A 6,034-nucleotide genomic window follows, 5' to 3' on the forward strand; every position below is an offset into this window, starting at 1 on the left:
AAATTCTCTATCAAATTTGCCATAAAATTGCAACGTTTCAATCTTATTCCATTTATTACGCGAGATACAGCCATAAGTCGGATAAAAAATGCCGAAAAAGTGTCCCATATTTTCACTTTTTTTTTCCTCTTTGCGGGTCATCCAAATAAATGACACATTTGAAACTGCATAACTTGTTTATTTATGAATGGATTTTCAAAATTCAATCAGAGAAGATATGGCTTTGATTTTCGACAAAAAATTCCCTCACATAAAAAAGAAAAAAACATGTTTCATAGTCATTGCTAGTCTATGCCATTAAACTTTGTCCAATCTCATTCACGTGATATTACTGTAACGTAGGATATAGTAAACGACCATCCAGAATTTTCTATTAAACAAGAAAATAATAAACTAAGGCATCATTTGCCAACAGAACCACATGTCAATAGCAGTACAATAAACAATATGATGACTGGAATGCGACTGACTCTGAATAAACTTGAAGCCTAACTACAGGATTGGAATACAGTTTATTAATTTAAAATTCCTCATTGATTGGCCAGAAAGGCACTGCTTGAAAGAGACTATGCTATTAAACTTTGTCCAATCTTATTCACATGATATTACTGTAATTTAGGATATCATAAACGACCCAGAAGTGCATAGATCAAAACTACCCTGAAAAAAAATCAGAAGTGCATAGATCAAAACTACCCTGAAAAAAATGGACAAGAATCTATACAGATGGTTCATGCAATAAAGAACACACATGCGGGGGCCTGGGAGTGCACATCGAGTACACAAATGGTCAACAAAAGGAGATCAGCAAACCGACTGGTACTCGCACTTCAATCTACAAGTCAGAGGCAGATGCAATCCATGAAGCTGTTAAGCAAATCCTCTCAGAAAATGAAAAACCAAGACACATAGTGATTTTAACAGATGCTAAGAAAATTCTGGAGGATATAATGATGTCCTTTGCGGATGATATAGACGCCTTGGTGGAAGACCTCATGAAGCTAAGCAAGTTTACCAACATGGTACTGCAGTGGATTCCAGGACACTGTGGGATACTTGGAAATCAGATCGCTGACCAACTGGCAAAGGCAGGCAGTCGCATGCAGCAACCCTCCCCAATGTACTCAACAGAAGAAATTAACAAAATGGCCAAATTTATCCAGTCTCAGAGATGGAGAGAGAAGCACCCAGAATACAACATGAATGACCCAATCAAGGTGCTCGACAGAAAGGAACAGGTCATCATCTCCAGACTGAGAACTGGACACAACCAGTTAAAGGAACATATGTGGAGGATGTCCAGAGCAGGTGCCTCTGGACAATGTGACTGCGGACTTGAAAATGAAAATGGACATCATGTCCTAATGGAATGTCCAAAGTACAACAAGTTGAGAAGGAACTTCTGGCCTGACCCAACCCCATACTCAAAGAAGCTGTACGGAAGTGAGGACGACCTCAGGACCACTGTGGGCTTCATTCACCAGACCGGACTGGCCATGTGACGTGACGGGAACGAAGAAGAAGAAAGAAGATAAACGACCATCCAGAATTTTCTTTTAAACAAGAAAATAATAAACTAAGGCATCATTTGCCAACAGAACCACATGTCAATAGCAGTACAATAAACAATATGATGACTGGAATGCGACTGACTCTGAATAAACTTGAAGCCTTACAGCAGCATTGGAATACAGAAACACTTAATATCTCCGGTATCAATTTGTGACATGGTTGATGCAGGTTGCAGTAAATATTTTATTTATGCTAACAAAACGGGAATCAATTTGTGGACAAAAGAACAGGGGGTCATTCTCCTGGAGGTTCTTGGGCTGTCTGTGTTGTCATTGGCAGACGGGAAAAACATCAAGATGATGTTTGCAATAAGTAGTTGGCGCTGACTTATTTATCATGAATTACTTGAAGTGGCATGACCCGTGAAAAATTCAATTTCCTACAAGAGGCAAGCAGACAATATTTAACGGACTCAGCACGGTTCATTTTTGACAATGCACCAGCACATCAGAAAGTCCCAAACATTCCTTTGGTGTACTATCTTGTGAAAACACTTTCAGTTTATGGAAAAACAGTATTATACATTTACCAGAAATTCGCCATCACCCTCTTACAATGAAACACTGAATGAATGGCAAGTCTTGCTCAACTGTCAGAGTGGGGACACGGCTTCTGTCACACGACTAGCGATGTATGCTGCCCTCAGGGGGGGGGGGGGGGGGGGGGGGGGGGGGGGGGGGTGCAGTCTCATCTTCCTGCCTGTTTGCCATGGATGATATCTTTATGTTAAACTGAATATTTTTGTACATTAAACAGTTATGATTCAATCTATGCATGTCTTGTTGTTTCGTGAATTAAGCATACAATGATAAGTTTGATGTAAGGGTGTAACAGAGACAGGGCAATTTAATGCTGGCCATACACATAATTTATTTTTTTCCCTGATTTTTGCCGTAAATGTCTCATACCCCATCCAATTTTTTCGAGCATTCTTTGTCCATGGATCATTTTTTGCCCAGTTCAGCATTTTTCTCAGAGCCACAATGCAAATCAACCGCGATCTTCTAGTTTTGTTTACTGTGGGCAGATGGCTGATCAGTTACCCAAGAGGCATTTTTGTTATGGAAGTAAGTTATTCAATCACTTTACAAGCTTGGCTGGCATTAGATAAGCAAACGTTAGTCACCGGATAAGAGAATTGAAAGTCTAAGAATCAAAATTCTAAGCAGGCATGTCTGTTCATTTACTTTTTATTTGGAAAGAAACTTATAGCAATACTATTTACCTCTTGCCCAATTTGAATTTAATAATAATAATAATAATAATAATAATACTTTATTGCATCCCAAAAAGGAAATTTTTTGTACAGACGTGTTATAATTTACACATAAGATAAAAATACAATGGAAATAGGATGTATATATATAAAAAAGGAGCAGCTCTATAACCAGAGCTGCGCTTTATAATATGAATAATTTCAACACTGTAAAATAGTTAAAACTGTCACTATAAATTGAAAATTGAAAAGATTGCAAAACAAATAAATTAATAAATTAATATTTATATTTTTAAAAAGTAAAAATGAGAAATAATTATATAAAATGATTATTGCTTGTTGTTATAAAGCCTAATACTGGACGGCAGAAAAGATTTTCGGTGTCTCTCTGTTTTCGTTGAAATAGAGAAAGGGCGACCACTTCTTTCTGACATAATAATTGATGGTCTTAGTGGATGATACTGGTCATTTAATATTTTAGTTATTTTATTTATACAAAATTTCTCGTATAAAAGATCTACATCGTCAACATCATTTATATAGCGTTTAATGGATTTTTTAATATTTGAATTTATTTTGTTCCTTTCCACTGCTAAGCAATTGCCTCCCCAAGCTGTTATACAAAATGACAAGACACTTTCGATTACTGCTCTATAAAATAATGTGCAGAGGGTTTTATCTATTCTAAACTGAGAGAGTTTCGATAAAAAATATGTACGTCTGCACATCTTATGCTAATTATTTTCAAGTGTTCATCCCACTTGAGCCTGTCATCAATCGTGACACCAAGGTATTTGTAGTGAGGAACTCGCTGGACGAATTGGTCCTTTAATTTTAACGGTTCTATCGGTTCCTTCACTCTCCTAAAGTCAATCACTAGCTCCTTTGTCTTGCTTATGTTAAGCTCTAGGTGGTGGGCATCACACCAAGACACAAATCTATCAATTTCTTGCCTATAAGCCACTTCGTTGCCATTTGTTATGAGGCCTTGAAGAGCGGTGTCATCTGCAAACTTTATTAAAGGTACACTCAGGTTTTGACTTCTACAGTCATTCGTGTATATTGTGAATAATACAGGGGACAATACACAACCTTGAGAAGCACCAGTATTTGTAGTTATACAGGAAGATTTGTTTTGTCCTAATTGAACATATTGTGCTCTCTCCGTAAGAAATTCGAGCACCCAAGCAATTATATACTTGTTTAAATTCAGACTAGTCAATTTTTGAACAACCAACTGAGGTTGCATTGTATTGAACGCTGAAGAAAAATCTGCAAAAAGCAATCTGCAATAGCTCCTAGCGTGATCTAGATGCCTGTAGATGTTGTTTGTAAACAGCAAAATGGCATCCTCTACGCCACGTCCTGGTTTGTAAGCAAATTGATGACTATCACTCAATGGCATAAACTGATTCCTAATTTTAACAAGAACAAGTTTTTCTAAAGATTTCATGACTATTGAAGTCAGTGCAACAGGTCTGAGATCGTTCATAGTTTCAAGTTTTTCTTTTTTTGGAACAGGAATAATTTTTGAAGTTTTCCAAATTTCAGGGATTGAAACGCATTGGAGGGACCAGTTAAAAATATGTGTATAAATGGGGGAAAGCTGGTGGGCACATTCTTTTAATAGTTTTCCTTTTTTGCAATGCATTTTTGCTTTCTTATTGCAAATTAAACACAATTTTACATCACTTAATGGAGATGAATGAATTTGTGATGTCAATGATTAAAATCTTGCACATTTGAATTCTGCATTTTCCCTCAAAGAGACGAATTTTAAATTTGCAATGTCAAAGAGCAGTAATACACATTTATTTTGTAACACTATGTATAAAAAAAAAAAAGAAACAACGTTTTTAACGTTTAAACGATGGTGACCACAAGACGGTGATGAGGATACTGATGATGACAAATATGATGATAAAGATGATGTGGATGATGATAAAGATGATGTGGATGATGATGATGATGATGATGATGATGATGATGATGATGATGATGATGATGATGATGATGATTGTAAAGAAATGCCTTCTAGGTAACAAAGGGAGATAGTTGTCCTACCTACCAAGGTCTCGGGTAGAATCAAACCCATATAACTAAATGATTTATGAGTGTAGGATGGGTGTTGGAATAGGGACTCCCTTGTTTTCGCCGTGGGTGGTGTAGACTATGAAGGCAATGAAAGAACGGAGGGTTATCATGTTCCATCAGTGTTAAAACACCCTCATCAATCTTATGCATCAACCGAGATACCGTTAGATACCCTGTCCTATGTTTCGGCTTGGGCCGATGTTCAACTGGCAGTCTGCGATTTGAGGTCGAAGAAGAACGACCTGTACAGCCTGTGTGTTGGCTGGAATTCTGTTTGGCTATGTTGAAGCCACAGTGAAAAGGGCCCAAAGTGGCCAGTATTTTATGTCGCACCCGAATATGGGCTCTCAGGCGATATGTGTTGGGCCTGTGTGTTGGCCAGCATTGTGTTTTAGGCTGTATTGTAGCCGAAGTGGGCCTAATATGGCCAGTATTTTGTATATCGTACCCGGTTATGGGCTCTAAGCGATATTGTGTTTTTGTAATTTGTGCTCGTGAAGAGCTGACGGGGCTAGGACATAGCGCCCGGTAAATGCGTTTGCATCTTTGAACTTTGTAATTTTGACGGGGCTAGGACATAGCGCCCGGTAAATGTGTTTTGAACCCTTTTGAACAATATGATTTTTGAGAAATATGAACAAAATACAATGTAATGTTTGTAAAGATGAGGAAGTAACACTCGATCTATGTGTTTTATTTTGGAACAATTTTGGATTTGAACAGGCTGGAACACCGCACCCTGTGTGAACAATTTTGTAATTAATTTTATTCTCCTTTCGGAATATGAACAGTTTATTTTGACCCTATCTGTAATTAATAATTTCATTATTATGGGAATTAATGAAACGGTTGGAACCTGGGTGAAGTATAGTTTATTTTGGTTAAAACTTACATGAATTTTATATTGCATTACTACTTTTTACTTGTATGTACTTTTGATTTTTCCTGTCAATATATGCAATGTTATTCTGTTTTGCTCAATAACTATGAGCTGTTCCCCTTTCTTTTACTTTAAATAAATAATAATGGCTCTCTTGTCAGATACGGTGTTCTGTTGGTGATTGTAACGTCCACGTCTACCTCTCCACACTTTAAGGTCATAAGCGGCCTTCGCATCCATTGCGAGTTGCGAACGCACCTTGTGACAATGAT

The sequence above is a fragment of the Berghia stephanieae genome, chromosome 1 (genome assembly GCF_034508935.2).
Source record: "Berghia stephanieae isolate SIO BIC M18660-M18661 chromosome 1, UCSD_Bste_1.3, whole genome shotgun sequence".
In the NCBI taxonomy this organism is placed as follows: domain Eukaryota; kingdom Metazoa; phylum Mollusca; class Gastropoda; order Nudibranchia; family Aeolidiidae; genus Berghia; species Berghia stephanieae.